This window comes from Aphelocoma coerulescens, unplaced genomic scaffold (assembly GCF_041296385.1).
Source record: "Aphelocoma coerulescens isolate FSJ_1873_10779 unplaced genomic scaffold, UR_Acoe_1.0 HiC_scaffold_81, whole genome shotgun sequence".
Lineage (NCBI taxonomy): Eukaryota > Metazoa > Chordata > Aves > Passeriformes > Corvidae > Aphelocoma > Aphelocoma coerulescens.
Genome location: NW_027184066.1, coordinates 1,048,673 through 1,066,326, shown reverse-complemented (window position 1 = coordinate 1,066,326; position 17,654 = coordinate 1,048,673).

Below are 17,654 nucleotides of genomic sequence, written 5' to 3'. Positions count from 1 at the left end.
CTTGCTGTGTCACAATGGACGTACGGTTCCATGATGTTGCGTGGTGTCACCGTGCTCTTCTTGAATCCGCCGTGTAACCATGGACCATTGGTTCCATGCAGCCGTGTCACAATGGGCTCCTTGATTCCATGATTCCCCACGGTGTCACAATGGAGCCTTGTTTCTAGGAGGTTCTGTACTGTCACAATTGCCTCATTGATGCCATCAGCCCCTGCAGTGTCACAATGGCTCCTTGGTTCCATGAGGAACACAATAGCTTGGCATAAGCATTGAGCAACAGCTGCTGAACACACCTGGCAACATCTGCTTGCATCAAAAGAGGGCTTCAAGCTGACAATGGCACCAGCAGCTTCCATCTGCAACAGACACCCAGGGAAAGGACAGGCTGTGCTGGTTTGGACAAATGTGGAGGAAAATATCCTCTGATAGAAGGCAGGTTACACCCAGCCCTCCCCCACCAGCTTCGGGAAAAAAGAATTTTCCTGGGAAGAAAGTGAAAGAGATAAAAACTACTTTTTTAACAAACACACAGGAAAAGGATAACAATGCTAAATATTAAAACCTCTCGCTGTGCAGAGAAAGCTGGGATAATTTGAGAGTCCTTCCGTGTTTCGGTGGGGTCTCCTGAAACATCCATAGAAAGCGAGGCCCGTGCAAAGAAACAGGGAGCGATTCTTGAGAGAAGTTTCAGAGCTCTTTCTTCTCCAGCCACATGGGCGGGGCACTGCCAAAGAACTGAGCAATCACGGCACAACCAGGGCCCTCCTGGCACAGGGCAACACAAAATAAGCAGTGCTGAACAGGATTAGGGCACATGTGAGCAGGGAGCAGGGAGACCCCCCGTGCCCAGGCCATGCCTCTACCCCAGGGTCCCCTCTCCCATGACCTCATGGCAGGGGGGAGGAACCCCAACACTTCCGTAGGTGTAGTCTCTCTCCTCCTCCTTGCAGCTGGCTCATGGGCCCACATTCAGGGCCCCCACCTCGGGAGAAAATTCTCCCAATGTGCTCTGATGTTGAAAGAGTCAAGAAGAGAAGAAGGGAAAAAAAACCCCCGAAGTCCCAGGAAAACAAAGTTCAACTCTCCATCTCCCTCCAGAGAAAAGGAGCTGAAAACTGGCTAAAAAGAAACAAAGTTGCTTCCTCTGCTCTTGCTGCAAGCAGGATGCAGAGGAGTGTGTATGTGTGTCCTTGAACAAACGCTCTGAGAAGTTTGTCTGGCTTTTTTTTCCTCTCCCCCCTCTCAGGCTCAGTTGAAAGGCACAGAAATGCACAAAGTTCACTTCTGGGCATAGAGCAGTATTGGGGGATACACATGATAAAGTCACCCCAAGACACAGGGACAGAGAATTCAGTGGAAAGACTCCGAGAATTCTGCTCCCAGAGATCATTCATTCCTGCTCACACTGACCCTTGTAGAAAGGGGACATCGTTCCCGGCAGCCTGTACTGAGCATGTGGCTCCTGAGTGGGGTTTGTTGTTTAGGAAACCTGCTCCGGCTTTTCCATTCTTTCCTTGCAAACAGGAAAACTTCTCCTGGGGCTGTGTGCAGGCAGAGCCCTGAGGAGAGCAGGTGGCACATGGTGCGCTGGGCTGGGACAGCCAGCTGCAGAGCTCAAGGGAAGAAGCCCAAAGTGTCACAATGGCTCCTTGCCTTCCCATGCAACACCTGGGTCACAATGGTCTCCTTGATTCCATGAGGCCCCACTGTGTCACAATGGCTCCTTGGTTCCATCAGGTTCCGCAGTGTCACCATGGTCTCTTTTGATCCGCACTGTCATCATGGACAATTGGTTCCATGAGGCCCCGCAGTGTCACAATGGTCCCTTGCTTCCATAGGTTTGATGTTGTAACAAAGGACTCCTTGCTTCTATGAGCTAGCCTGCTTTTTGCAGAGGTGTCTTTGGTTCCAACAAGGCCCCGCTGTGTCTCAGTGCACCCTGGCTTCCATGTGGATGTGGAGTATCACAAAGGCTCCTTGGTTCCACCAGGTCCTGCTGTGTCACAATGGGTCCTGTGGTCCCTGAGGCCCTCCAAAACCATCGTGGAGGCTTGCTTCCATGAGGTTCCATTATGTGCCAGTGGTCATCTTGGTTCCAGGAGTTTCCTTAGTGTCACAATGCTCTCCATGCTTCCATTAGGCCCTGCTTTGCCACAATGGTCCCCTTGTTTCCATGAGGCCCCGCTGTGTCACAATGGACCTATGGTTCCATGATGTTGCGTGGTGTCACCGTGCTCTTCTTGAATCCGCCGTGTAACCATGGACCATTGGTTCCATGCAGCCGTGTCACAATGGGCTCCTTGATTCCATGATTCCCCACGGTGTCACAATGGAGCCTTGTTTCTAGGAGGTTCTGTACTGTCACAATTGCCTCATTGATGCCATCAGCCCCTGCAGTGTCACAATGGCTCCTTGGTTCCATGAGGAACACAATAGCTTGGCATAAGCATGGAGCAACAGCTGCTGAACACACCTGGCAACATCTGCTTGCATCAAAAGAGGGCTTCAAGCTGACAATGGCACCAGCAGCTTCCATCTGCAACAGAGACCCAGGAAAGGACAGGCTGTGCCGGTTTGGACAAATGTGGAGGAAAATATCCTCTGATAGAAGGCAGGTTACACCCAGCCCTCCCCCACCAGGTTTTTGGAAAAAAGAACTTTCCTGGGAAGAAAGTGAAAGAGATAAAACCTATTTTTTTAACAAACACACAGGAAAAGGATAACAATGCTAAATATTAAAACCTCTCGCTGTGCAGAGAAAGCTGGGATAATTTGAGAGTCCTTCTGTGTTTCGGTGGGGTCTCCTGAAACATCCATAGACAGCGAGGCCCGTGCAAAGAAACAGGGAGCGATTCTTGAGAGAAGTTTCAGAGCTCTTTCTTCTCCAGCCACATGGGCGGGGCACTGCCAAAGAACTGAGCAATCACAGCACAACCAGGGCCCTCCTGGCACAGGGCAACACAAAATAAGCAGTGCTGAACAGGATTAGGGCACATGTGAGCAGGGAGCAGGGAGACCCCGTGCCCAGGCCATGCCTCTACCCCAGGGTCCCCTCTCCCATGACCTCATGGCAGGGGGGAGGAACCCCAACACTTCCGTAGGTGCAGTCTCTCTCCTCCTCCTTGCAGCTGGCTCATGGGCCCACATTCAGGGCCCCCACCTCGGGAGAAAATTCTCCCAATGTGCTCTGATGTTGAAAGAGTCAAGAAGAGAAGAAGGGAAAAAAACCCCCGAAGTCCCAGGAAAACAAAGTTCAACTCTCCATCTCCCCCCAGAGAAAAGGAGCTGAAAACTGGCTAAAAAGAAACAAAGTTGCTTCCCTCTGCTCTTGCTGCAAGCAGGATGCAGAGGAGTGTGTATGTGTGTCCTTGAACAAACGCTCTGAGAAGTTTGTCCGGTTTTTTTTCCTCTCCCCCCTCTCAGGCTCAGTTGAAAGGCACAGAAATGCACAAAGTTCACTTCTGGGCATAGAGCAGCAATAGGGGATACACATGATAAAGTCACCCCAAGACACAGGGACAGAGAATTCAGTGGAAAGACTCCGAGAATTCTGCTCCCAGAGATCATTCCTGCTCACACTGACCCTTGTAGAAAGGGGACATCGTTCCAGGCAGCCTGTACTGAGCATGTGGCTCCTGAGTGGGGTTTGTTGTTTAGGAAACCTGCTCCGGCTTTTCCATTCTTTCCTTGCAAACAGGAAAACTTCTCCTGGGGCTGTGTGCAGGCAGAGCCCTGAGGAGAGCAGGTGGCACATGGTGCGCTGGGCTGGGACAGCCAGCTGCAGAGCTCAAGGGAAGAAGCCCAAAGTGTCACAATGGCTCCTTGCCTTCCCATGCAACACCTGGGTCACAATGGTCTCCTTGATTCCATGAGGCCCCACTGTGTCACAATGGCTCCTTGGTTCCATCAGGTTCCGCAGTGTCACCATGGTCTCCTTTGATCCGCACTGTCATCATGGACAATTGGTTCCATGAGGCCCCGCAGTGTCACAATGGTCCCTTGGTTGCATAGCTTTTACGTTGTAACAATGGACTCCTTGCTTCTATGAGCTAGCCTGCTTTTTGCAGAGGTGTCTTTGGTTCCAACAAGGCCCCACTGTGTCTCAGTGCACCCTGGCTTCCATGTGGATCTGGAGTATCACAAAGGCTCCTTGGTTCCACCAGGTCCTGCTGTGTCACAATGGGTCCTGTGGTCCCTGAGGCCCTCCAAAGTCATCATGGATGCTTGCTTCCATGAGGTTCCATTATGTGCCAGTGGTCATCTTGGTTCCAGGAGTTTCCTTAGTGCCACAATGCTCTCCATGTTTCCATGATTCCCCACAATGTCACAATGCTCTCCAGGCTTCCATTAGGCCCTGCTTTGCCACAATGGTCCCCTTGTTTCCATGAGGCCCCGCTGTGTCACAATGGACGTACGGTTCCATGATGTTGCGTGGTGTCACCGTGCTCTTCTTGAATCCGCCGTGTAACCATGGACCATTGGTTCCATGCAGCCGTGTCACAATGGGCTCCTTGATTCCATGATTCCCCACGGTGTCACAATGGAGCCTTGTTTCTAGGAGGTTCTGTACTGTCACAATTGCCTCCTTGATGCCATCCGCCCCTGCAGTGTCACAATGGCTCCTTGGTTCCATGAGGAACACAATAGCTTGGCATAAGCATTGAGCAACAGCTGCTGAACACACCTGGCAACATCTGCTTGCATCAAAAGAGGGCTTCAAGCTGACAATGGCACCAGCAGCTTCCATCTGCAACAGACACCCAGGGAAAGGACAGGCTGTGCTGGTTTGGACAAATGTGGAGGAAAATATCCTCTGATAGAAGGCAGGTTACACCCAGCCCTCCCCCACCAGCTTCGGGAAAAAAGAATTTTCCTGGGAAGAAAGTGAAAGAGATAAAAACTACTTTTTTAACAAACACACAGGAAAAGGATAACAATGCTAAATATTAAAACCTCTCGCTGTGCAGAGAAAGCTGGGATAATTTGAGAGTCCTTCCGTGTTTCGGTGGGGTCTCCTGAAACATCCATAGACAGCGAGGCCCGTGCAAAGAAACAGGGAGCGATTCTTGAGAGAAGTTTCAGAGCTCTTTCTTCTCCAGCCACATGGGCGGGGCACTGCCAAAGAACTGAGCAATCACGGCACAACCAGGGCCCTCCTGGCACAGGGCAACACAAAATAAGCAGTGCTGAACAGGGTTAGGGCACATGTGAGCAGGGAGCAGGGAGACCCCCCGTGCCCAGGCCATGCCTCTACCCCAGGGTCCCCTCTCCCATGACCTCATGGCAGGGGGGAGGAACCCCAACACTTCCGTAGGTGTAGTCTCTCTCCTCCTCCTTGCAGCTGGCTCATGGGCCCACATTCAGGGCCCCCACCTCGGGAGAAAATTCTCCCAATGTGCTCTGATGTTGAAAGAGTCAAGAAGAGAAGAAGGGAAAAAAAACCCCCGAAGTCCCAGGAAAACAAAGTTCAACTCTCCATCTCCCTCCAGAGAAAAGGAGCTGAAAACTGGCTAAAAAGAAACAAAGTTGCTTCCTCTGCTCTTGCTGCAAGCAGGATGCAGAGGAGTGTGTATGTGTGTCCTTGAACAAACGCTCTGAGAAGTTTGTCTGGCTTTTTTTTCCTCTCCCCCCTCTCAGGCTCAGTTGAAAGGCACAGAAATGCACAAAGTTCACTTCTGGGCATAGAGCAGCAAAAGGGGGATACACATGATAAAGTCACCCCAAGACACAGGGACAGAGAATTCAGTGGAAAGACTCCGAGAATTCTGCTCCCAGAGATCATTCATTCCTGCTCACACTGACCCTTGTAGAAAGGGGACATCGTTCCCGGCAGCCTGTACTGAGCATGTGGCTCCTGAGTGGGGTTTGTTGTTTAGGAAACCTGCTCCGGCTTTTCCATTCTTTCCTTGCAAACAGGAAAACTTCTCCTGGGGCTGTGTGCAGGCAGAGCCCTGAGGAGAGCAGGTGGCACATGGTGCGCTGGGCTGGGACAGCCAGCTGCAGAGCTCAAGGGAAGAAGCCCAAAGTGTCACAATGGCTCCTTGCCTTCCCATGCAACACCTGGGTCACAATGGTCTCCTTGATTCCATGAGGCCCCACTGTGTCACAATGGCTCCTTGGTTCCATCAGGTTCCGCAGTGTCACCATGGTCTCCTTTGATCCACACTGTCATCATGGACAATTGGTTCCATGAGGCCCCGCAGTGTCACAATGGTCCCTTGGTTCCATAGCTTTTACGTTGTAACAATGGACTCCTTGCTTCTATGAGCTAGCCTGCTTTTTGCAGAGGTGTCTTTGGTTCCAACAAGGCCCCACTGTGTCTCAGTGCACCCTGGCTTCCATGTGGATCTGGAGTATCACAAAGGCTCCTTGGTTCCACCAGGTCCTGCTGTGTCACAATGGGTCCTGTGGTCCCTGAGGCCCTCCAAAGTCATCATGGATGCTTGCTTCCATGAGGTTCCATTATGTGCCAGTGGTCATCTTGGTTCCAGGAGTTTCCTTAGTGTCACAATGCTCTCCATGTTTCCATGATTCCCCACAATGTCACAATGCTCTCCAGGCTTCCATTAGGCCCTGCTTTGCCACAATGGTCCCCTTGTTTCCATGAGGCCCCGCTGTGTCACAATGGACCTATGGTTCCATGATGTTGCGTGGTGTCACCGTGCTCTTCTTGAATCCGCCGTGTAACCATGGACCATTGGTTCCATGCAGCCGTGTCACAATGGGCTCCTTGATTCCATGATTCCCCACGGTGTCACAATGGAGCCTTGTTTCTAGGAGGTTCTGTACTGTCACAATTGCCTCCTTGATGCCATCAGCCCCTGCAGTGTCACAATGGCTCCTTGGTTCCATGAGGAACACAATAGCTTGGCATAAGCATTGAGCAACAGCTGCTGAACACACCTGGCAACATCTGCTTGCATCAAAAGAGGGCTTCAAGCTGACAATGGCACCAGCAGCTTCCATCTGCAACAGACACCCAGGGAAAGGACAGGCTGTGCTGGTTTGGACAAATGTGGAGGAAAATATCCTCTGATAGAAGGCAGGTTACACCCAGCCCTCCCCCACCAGCTTCGGGAAAAAAGAATTTTCCTGGGAAGAAAGTGAAAGAGATAAAAACTACTTTTTTAACAAACACACAGGAAAAGGATAACAATGCTAAATATTAAAACCTCTCGCTGTGCAGAGAAAGCTGGGATAATTTGAGAGTCCTTCCGTGTTTCGGTGGGGTCTCCTGAAACATCCATAGAAAGCGAGGCCCGTGCAAAGAAACAGGGAGCGATTCTTGAGAGAAGTTTCAGAGCTCTTTCTTCTCCAGCCACATGGGCGGGGCACTGCCAAAGAACTGAGCAATCACGGCACAACCAGGGCCCTCCTGGCACAGGGCAACACAAAATAAGCAGTGCTGAACAGGATTAGGGCACATGTGAGCAGGGAGCAGGGAGACCCCCCGTGCCCAGGCCATGCCTCTACCCCAGGGTCCCCTCTCCCATGACCTCATGGCAGGGGGGAGGAACCCCAACACTTCCGTAGGTGTAGTCTCTCTCCTCCTCCTTGCAGCTGGCTCATGGGCCCACATTCAGGGCCCCCACCTCGGGAGAAAATTCTCCCAATGTGCTCTGATGTTGAAAGAGTCAAGAAGAGAAGAAGGGAAAAAAAACCCCCGAAGTCCCAGGAAAACAAAGTTCAACTCTCCATCTCCCTCCAGAGAAAAGGAGCTGAAAACTGGCTAAAAAGAAACAAAGTTGCTTCCTCTGCTCTTGCTGCAAGCAGGATGCAGAGGAGTGTGTATGTGTGTCCTTGAACAAACGCTCTGAGAAGTTTGTCTGGCTTTTTTTTCCTCTCCCCCCTCTCAGGCTCAGTTGAAAGGCACAGAAATGCACAAAGTTCACTTCTGGGCATAGAGCAGCAAAAGGGGGATACACATGATAAAGTCACCCCAAGACACAGGGACAGAGAATTCAGTGGAAAGACTCCGAGAATTCTGCTCCCAGAGATCATTCATTCCTGCTCACACTGACCCTTGTAGAAAGGGGACATCGTTCCCGGCAGCCTGTACTGAGCATGTGGCTCCTGAGTGGGGTTTGTTGTTTAGGAAACCTGCTCCGGCTTTTCCATTCTTTCCTTGCAAACAGGAAAACTTCTCCTGGGGCTGTGTGCAGGCAGAGCCCTGAGGAGAGCAGGTGGCACATGGTGCGCTGGGCTGGGACAGCCAGCTGCAGAGCTCAAGGGAAGAAGCCCAAAGTGTCACAATGGCTCCTTGCCTTCCCATGCAACACCTGGGTCACAATGGTCTCCTTGATTCCATGAGGCCCCACTGTGTCACAATGGCTCCTTGGTTCCATCAGGTTCCGCAGTGTCACCATGGTCTCTTTTGATCCGCACTGTCATCATGGACAATTGGTTCCATGAGGCCCCGCAGTGTCACAATGGTCCCTTGCTTCCATAGGTTTGATGTTGTAACAAAGGACTCCTTGCTTCTATGAGCTAGCCTGCTTTTTGCAGAGGTGTCTTTGGTTCCAACAAGGCCCCGCTGTGTCTCAGTGCACCCTGGCTTCCATGTGGATCTGGAGTATCACAAAGGCTCCTTGGTTCCACCAGGTCCTGCTGTGTCACAATGGGTCCTGTGGTCCCTGAGGCCCTCCAAAACCATCGTGGAGGCTTGCTTCCATGAGGTTCCATTATGTGCCAGTGGTCATCTTGGTTCCAGGAGTTTCCTTAGTGTCACAATGCTCTCCATGCTTCCATTAGGCCCTGCTTTGCCACAATGGTCCCCTTGTTTCCATGAGGCCCCGCTGTGTCACAATGGACCTATGGTTCCATGATGTTGCGTGGTGTCACCGTGCTCTTCTTGAATCCGCCGTGTAACCATGGACCATTGGTTCCATGCAGCCGTGTCACAATGGGCTCCTTGATTCCATGATTCCCCACGGTGTCACAATGGAGCCTTGTTTCTAGGAGGTTCTGTACTGTCACAATTGCCTCATTGATGCCATCAGCCCCTGCAGTGTCACAATGGCTCCTTGGTTCCATGAGGAACACAATAGCTTGGCATAAGCATTGAGCAACAGCTGCTGAACACACCTGGCAACATCTGCTTGCATCAAAAGAGGGCTTCAAGCTGACAATGGCACCAGCAGCTTCCATCTGCAACAGAGACCCAGGAAAGGACAGGCTGTGCCGGTTTGGACAAATGTGGAGGAAAATATCCTCTGATAGAAGGCAGGTTACACCCAGCCCTCCCCCACCAGGTTTTTGGAAAAAAGAACTTTCCTGGGAAGAAAGTGAAAGAGATAAAACCTATTTTTTTAACAAACACACAGGAAAAGGATAACAATGCTAAATATTAAAACCTCTCGCTGTGCAGAGAAAGCTGGGATAATTTGAGAGTCCTTCTGTGTTTCGGTGGGGTCTCCTGAAACATCCATAGACAGCGAGGCCCGTGCAAAGAAACAGGGAGCGATTCTTGAGAGAAGTTTCAGAGCTCTTTCTTCTCCAGCCACATGGGCGGGGCACTGCCAAAGAACTGAGCAATCACAGCACAACCAGGGCCCTCCTCGCACAGGGCAACACAAAATAAGCAGTGCTGAACAGGATTAGGGCACATGTGAGCAGGGAGCAGGGAGACCCCGTGCCCAGGCCATGCCTCTACCCCAGGGTCCCCTCTCCCATGACCTCATGGCAGGGGGGAGGAACCCCAACACTTCCGTAGGTGCAGTCTCTCTCCTCCTCCTTGCAGCTGGCTCATGGGCCCACATTCAGGGCCCCCACCTCGGGAGAAAATTCTCCCAATGTGCTCTGATGTTGAAAGAGTCAAGAAGAGAAGAAGGGAAAAAAACCCCCGAAGTCCCAGGAAAACAAAGTTCAACTCTCCATCTCCCCCCAGAGAAAAGGAGCTGAAAACTGGCTAAAAAGAAACAAAGTTGCTTCCTCTGCTCTTGCTGCAAGCAGGATGCAGAGGAGTGTGTATGTGTGTCCTTGAACAAACGCTCTGAGAAGTTTGTCCGGTTTTTTTTCCTCTCCCCCCTCTCAGGCTCAGTTGAAAGGCACAGAAATGCACAAAGTTCACTTCTGGGCATAGAGCAGCAATAGGGGATACACATGATAAAGTCACCCCAAGACACAGGGACAGAGAATTCAGTGGAAAGACTCCGAGAATTCTGCTCCCAGAGATCATTCCTGCTCACACTGACCCTTGTAGAAAGGGGACATCGTTCCAGGCAGCCTGTACTGAGCATGTGGCTCCTGAGTGGGGTTTGTTGTTTAGGAAACCTGCTCCGGCTTTTCCATTCTTTCCTTGCAAACAGGAAAACTTCTCCTGGGGCTGTGTGCAGGCAGAGCCCTGAGGAGAGCAGGTGGCACATGGTGCGCTGGGCTGGGACAGCCAGCTGCAGAGCTCAAGGGAAGAAGCCCAAAGTGTCACAATGGCTCCTTGCCTTCCCATGCAACACCTGGGTCACAATGGTCTCCTTGATTCCATGAGGCCCCACTGTGTCACAATGGCTCCTTGGTTCCATCAGGTTCCGCAGTGTCACCATGGTCTCCTTTGATCCGCACTGTCATCATGGACAATTGGTTCCATGAGGCCCCGCAGTGTCACAATGGTCCCTTGGTTGCATAGCTTTTACGTTGTAACAATGGACTCCTTGCTTCTATGAGCTAGCCTGCTTTTTGCAGAGGTGTCTTTGGTTCCAACAAGGCCCCACTGTGTCTCAGTGCACCCTGGCTTCCATGTGGATCTGGAGTATCACAAAGGCTCCTTGGTTCCACCAGGTCCTGCTGTGTCACAATGGGTCCTGTGGTCCCTGAGGCCCTCCAAAGTCATCATGGATGCTTGCTTCCATGAGGTTCCATTATGTGCCAGTGGTCATCTTGGTTCCAGGAGTTTCCTTAGTGCCACAATGCTCTCCATGTTTCCATGATTCCCCACAATGTCACAATGCTCTCCAGGCTTCCATTAGGCCCTGCTTTGCCACAATGGTCCCCTTGTTTCCATGAGGCCCCGCTGTGTCACAATGGACGTACGGTTCCATGATGTTGCGTGGTGTCACCGTGCTCTTCTTGAATCCGCCGTGTAACCATGGACCATTGGTTCCATGCAGCCGTGTCACAATGGGCTCCTTGATTCCATGATTCCCCACGGTGTCACAATGGAGCCTTGTTTCTAGGAGGTTCTGTACTGTCACAATTGCCTCCTTGATGCCATCCGCCCCTGCAGTGTCACAATGGCTCCTTGGTTCCATGAGGAACACAATAGCTTGGCATAAGCATTGAGCAACAGCTGCTGAACACACCTGGCAACATCTGCTTGCATCAAAAGAGGGCTTCAAGCTGACAATGGCACCAGCAGCTTCCATCTGCAACAGACACCCAGGGAAAGGACAGGCTGTGCTGGTTTGGACAAATGTGGAGGAAAATATCCTCTGATAGAAGGCAGGTTACACCCAGCCCTCCCCCACCAGCTTCGGGAAAAAAGAATTTTCCTGGGAAGAAAGTGAAAGAGATAAAAACTACTTTTTTAACAAACACACAGGAAAAGGATAACAATGCTAAATATTAAAACCTCTCGCTGTGCAGAGAAAGCTGGGATAATTTGAGAGTCCTTCCGTGTTTCGGTGGGGTCTCCTGAAACATCCATAGACAGCGAGGCCCGTGCAAAGAAACAGGGAGCGATTCTTGAGAGAAGTTTCAGAGCTCTTTCTTCTCCAGCCACATGGGCGGGGCACTGCCAAAGAACTGAGCAATCACGGCACAACCAGGGCCCTCCTGGCACAGGGCAACACAAAATAAGCAGTGCTGAACAGGGTTAGGGCACATGTGAGCAGGGAGCAGGGAGACCCCCCGTGCCCAGGCCATGCCTCTACCCCAGGGTCCCCTCTCCCATGACCTCATGGCAGGGGGGAGGAACCCCAACACTTCCGTAGGTGTAGTCTCTCTCCTCCTCCTTGCAGCTGGCTCATGGGCCCACATTCAGGGCCCCCACCTCGGGAGAAAATTCTCCCAATGTGCTCTGATGTTGAAAGAGTCAAGAAGAGAAGAAGGGAAAAAAAACCCCCGAAGTCCCAGGAAAACAAAGTTCAACTCTCCATCTCCCTCCAGAGAAAAGGAGCTGAAAACTGGCTAAAAAGAAACAAAGTTGCTTCCTCTGCTCTTGCTGCAAGCAGGATGCAGAGGAGTGTGTATGTGTGTCCTTGAACAAACGCTCTGAGAAGTTTGTCTGGCTTTTTTTTCCTCTCCCCCCTCTCAGGCTCAGTTGAAAGGCACAGAAATGCACAAAGTTCACTTCTGGGCATAGAGCAGCAATAGGGGGATACACATGATAAAGTCACCCCAAGACACAGGGACAGAGAATTCAGTGGAAAGACTCCGAGAATTCTGCTCCCAGAGATCATTCATTCCTGCTCACACTGACCCTTGTAGAAAGGGGACATCGTTCCCGGCAGCCTGTACTGAGCATGTGGCTCCTGAGTGGGGTTTGTTGTTTAGGAAACCTGCTCCGGCTTTTCCATTCTTTCCTTGCAAACAGGAAAACTTCTCCTGGGGCTGTGTGCAGGCAGAGCCCTGAGGAGAGCAGGTGGCACATGGTGCGCTGGGCTGGGACAGCCAGCTGCAGAGCTCAAGGGAAGAAGCCCAAAGTGTCACAATGGCTCCTTGCCTTCCCATGCAACACCTGGGTCACAATGGTCTCCTTGATTCCATGAGGCCCCACTGTGTCACAATGGCTCCTTGGTTCCATCAGGTTCCGCAGTGTCACCATGGTCTCCTTTGATCCACACTGTCATCATGGACAATTGGTTCCATGAGGCCCCGCAGTGTCACAATGGTCCCTTGGTTCCATAGCTTTTACGTTGTAACAATGGACTCCTTGCTTCTATGAGCTAGCCTGCTTTTTGCAGAGGTGTCTTTGGTTCCAACAAGGCCCCACTGTGTCTCAGTGCACCCTGGCTTCCATGTGGATCTGGAGTATCACAAAGGCTCCTTGGTTCCACCAGGTCCTGCTGTGTCACAATGGGTCCTGTGGTCCCTGAGGCCCTCCAAAGTCATCATGGATGCTTGCTTCCATGAGGTTCCATTATGTGCCAGTGGTCATCTTGGTTCCAGGAGTTTCCTTAGTGTCACAATGCTCTCCATGTTTCCATGATTCCCCACAATGTCACAATGCTCTCCAGGCTTCCATTAGGCCCTGCTTTGCCACAATGGTCCCCTTGTTTCCATGCGGCCTTGCTGTGTCACAATGGACGTACGGTTCCATGATGTTGCGTGGTGTCACCGTGCTCTTCTTGAATCCGCCGTGTAACCATGGACCATTGGTTCCATGCAGCCGTGTCACAATGGGCTCCTTGATTCCATGATTCCCCACGGTGTCACAATGGAGCCTTGTTTCTAGGAGGTTCTGTACTGTCACAATTGCCTCCTTGATGCCATCAGCCCCTGCAGTGTCACAATGGCTCCTTGGTTCCATGAGGAACACAATAGCTTGGCATAAGCATTGAGCAACAGCTGCTGAACACACCTGGCAACATCTGCTTGCATCAAAAGAGGGCTTCAAGCTGACAATGGCACCAGCAGCTTCCATCTGCAACAGAGACCCAGGGAAAGGACAGGCTGTGCTGGTTTGGACAAATGTGGAGGAAAATATCCTCTGATAGAAGGCAGGTTACACCCAGCCCTCCCCCACCAGCTTCGGGAAAAAAGAATTTTCCTGGGAAGAAAGTGAAAGAGATAAAAACTACTTTTTTAACAAACACACAGGAAAAGGATAACAATGCTAAATATTAAAACCTCTCGCTGTGCAGAGAAAGCTGGGATAATTTGAGAGTCCTTCCGTGTTTCGGTGGGGTCTCCTGAAACATCCATAGACAGCGAGGCCCGTGCAAAGAAACAGGGAGCGATTCTTGAGAGAAGTTTCAGAGCTCTTTCTTCTCCAGCCACATGGGCGGGGCACTGCCAAAGAACTGAGCAATCACGGCACAACCAGGGCCCTCCTGGCACAGGGCAACACAAAATAAGCAGTGCTGAACAGGATTAGGGCACATGTGAGCAGGGAGCAGGGAGACCCCCCGTGCCCAGGCCATGCCTCTACCCCAGGGTCCCCTCTCCCATGACCTCATGGCAGGGGGGAGGAACCCCAACACTTCCATAGGTGCAGTCTCTCTCCTCCTCCTTGCAGCTGGCTCATGGGCCCACATTCAGGGCCCCCACCTCGGGAGAAAATTCTCCCAATGTGCTCTGATGTTGAAAGAGTCAAGAAGAGAAGAAGGGAAAAAAAACCCCCGAAGTCCCAGGAAAACAAAGTTCAACTCTCCATCTCCCTCCAGAGAAAAGGAGCTGAAAACTGGCTAAAAAGAAACAAAGTTGCTTCCTCTGCTCTTGCTGCAAGCAGGATGCAGAGGAGTGTGTATGTGTGTCCTTGAACAAACGCTCTGAGAAGTTTGTCTGGCTTTTTTTCCTCTCCCCCCTCTCAGGCTCAGTTGAAAGGCACAGAAATGCACAAAGTTCACTTCTGGGCATAGAGCAGCAATAGGGGGATACACATGATAAAGTCACCCCAAGACACAGGGAGAGAGAATTCAGTGGAAAGACTCCGAGAATTCTGCTCCCAGAGATCATTCATTCCTGCTCACACTGACCCTTGTAGAAAGGGGACATCGTTCCCGGCAGCCTGTACTGAGCATGTGGCTCCTGAGTGGGGTTTGTTGTTTAGGAAACCTGCTCCGGCTTTTCCATTCTTTCCTTGCAAACAGGAAAACTTCTCCTGGGGCTGTGTGCAGGCAGAGCCCTGAGGAGAGCAGGTGGCACATGGTGCGCTGGGCTGGGACAGCCAGCTGCAGAGCTCAAGGGAAGAAGCCCAAAGTGTCACAATGGCTCCTTGCCTTCCCATGCAACACCTGGGTCACAATGGTCTCCTTGATTCCATGAGGCCCCACTGTGTCACAATGGCTCCTTGGTTCCATCAGGTTCCGCAGTGTCACCATGGTCTCTTTTGATCCGCACTGTCATCATGGACAATTGGTTCCATGAGGCCCCGCAGTGTCACAATGGTCCCTTGCTTCCATAGGTTTGATGTTGTAACAAAGGACTCCTTGCTTCTATGAGCTAGCCTGCTTTTTGCAGAGGTGTCTTTGGTTCCAACAAGGCCCCGCTGTGTCTCAGTGCACCCTGGCTTCCATGTGGATGCGGAGTATCACAAAGGCTCCTTGGTTCCACCAGGTCCTGCTGTGTCACAATGGGTCCTGTGGTCCCTGAGGCCCTCCAAAACCATCGTGGAGGCTTGCTTCCATGAGGTTCCATTATGTGCCAGTGGTCATCTTGGTTCCAGGAGTTTCCTTAGTGTCACAATGCTCTCCATGCTTCCATTAGGCCCTGCTTTGCCACAATGGTCCCCTTGTTTCCATGAGGCCCCGCTGTGTCACAATGGACCTATGGTTCCGTGATGTTGCGTGGTGTCACCGTGCTCTTCTTGAATCCGCCGTGTAACCATGGACCATTGGTTCCATGCAGCCGTGTCACAATGGGCTCCTTGATTCCATGATTCCCCACGGTGTCACAATGGAGCCTTGTTTCTAGGAGGTTCTGTACTGTCACAATTGCCTCCTTGATGCCATCAACCCCTGCAGTGTCACAATGGCTCCTTGGTTCCATGAGGAACACAATAGCTTGGCATAAGCATTGAGCAACAGCTGCTGAACACACCTGGCAACATCTGCTTGCATCAAAAGAGGGCTTCAAGCTGACAATGGCACCAGCAGCTTCCATCTGCAACAGACACCCAGGGAAAGGACAGGCTGTGCCGGTTTGGACAAATGTGGAGGAAAATATCCTCTGATAGAAGGCAGGTTACACCCAGCCCTCCCCCACCAGCTTCGGGAAAAAAGAATTTTCCTGGGAAGAAAGTGAAAGAGATAAAAACTACTTTTTTAACAAACACACAGGAAAAGGATAACAATGCTAAATATTAAAACCTCTCGCTATGCAGAGAAAGCTGGGATAATTTGAGAGTCCTTCCGTGTTTCGGTGGGGTCTCCTGAAACATCCATAGACAGCGAGGCCCGTGCAAAGAAACAGGGAGCGATTCTTGAGAGAAGTTTCAGAGCTCTTTCTTCTCCAGCCACATGGGCGGGGCACTGCCAAAGAACTGAGCAATCACAGCACAACCAGGGCCCTCCTGGCACAGGGCAACACAAAATAAGCAGTGCTGAACAGGGTTAGGGCACATGTGAGCTGGGAGCAGGGAGACCCCGTGCCCAGGCCATGCCTCTACCCCAGGGTCCCCTCTCCCATGACCTCATGGCAGGGGGGAGGAACCCCAACACTTCCGGAGGTGCAGTCTCTCTCCTCCTCCTTGCAGCTGGCTCATGGGCCCACATTCAGGGCCCCCACCTCGGGAGAAAATTCTCCCAATGTGCTCTGATGTTGAAAGAGTCAAGAAGAGAAGAAGGGAAAAAAAACCCCCGAAGTCCCAGGAAAACAAAGTTCAACTCTCCATCTCCCTCCAGAGAAAAGGAGCTGAAAACTGGCTAAAAAGAAACAAAGTTGCTTCCTCTGCTCTTGCTGCAAGCAGGATGCAGAGGAGTGTGTATGTGTGTCCTTGAACAAACGCTCTGAGAAGTTTGTCTGGCTTTTTTTTCCTCTCCCCCCTCTCAGGCTCAGTTGAAAGGCACAGAAATGCACAAAGTTCACTTCTGGGCATAGAGCAGTATTGGGGGATACACATGATAAAGTCACCCCAAGACACAGGGACAGAGAATTCAGTGGAAAGACTCCGAGAATTCTGCTCCCAGAGATCATTCCTGCTCACACTGACCCTTGTAGAAAGGGGACATCGTTCCCGGCAGCCTGTACTGAGCATGTGGCTCCTGAGTGGGGTTTGTTGTTTAGGAAACCTGCTCCGGCTTTTCCATTCTTTCCTTGCAAACAGGAAAACTTCTCCTGGGGCTGTGTGCAGGCAGAGCCCTGAGGAGAGCAGGTGGCACATGGTGCGCTGGGCTGGGACAGCCAGCTGCAGAGCTCAAGGGAAGAAGCCCAAAGTGTCACAATGGCTCCTTGCCTTCCCATGCAACACCTGGGTCACAATGGTCTCCTTGATTCCATGAGGCCCCACTGTGTCACAATGGCTCCTTGGTTCCATCAGGTTCCGCAGTGTCACCATGGTCTCCTTTGATCCGCACTGTCATCATGGACAATTGGTTCCATGAGGCCCCGCAGTGTCACAATGGTCCCTTGGTTCCATAGCTTTGATGTTGTAACAATGGACTCCTTGCTTCTATGAGCTAGCCTGCTTTTTGCAGAGGTGTCTTTGGTTCCAACAAGGCCCCGCTGTGTCTCAGTGCACCCTTGCTTCCATGTGGATGTGGAGTATCACAAAGGCTCCTTGGTTCCACCAGGTCCTGCTGTGTCACAATGGGTCCTGTGGTCCCTGAGGCCCTCCAAAACCATTGTGGAGGCTTGCTTCCATGAGGTTCCATTATGTGCCAGTAGTCATCTTGGTTCCAGGAGTTTCCTTAGTGTCACAATGCTCTCCATGCTTCCATTAGGCCCTGCTTTGCCACAATGGTCCCCTTGTTTCCATGAGGCCCCGCTGTGTCACAATGGACCTATGGTTCCGTGATGTTGCGTGGTGTCACCGTGCTCTTCTTGAATCCGCCGTGTAACCA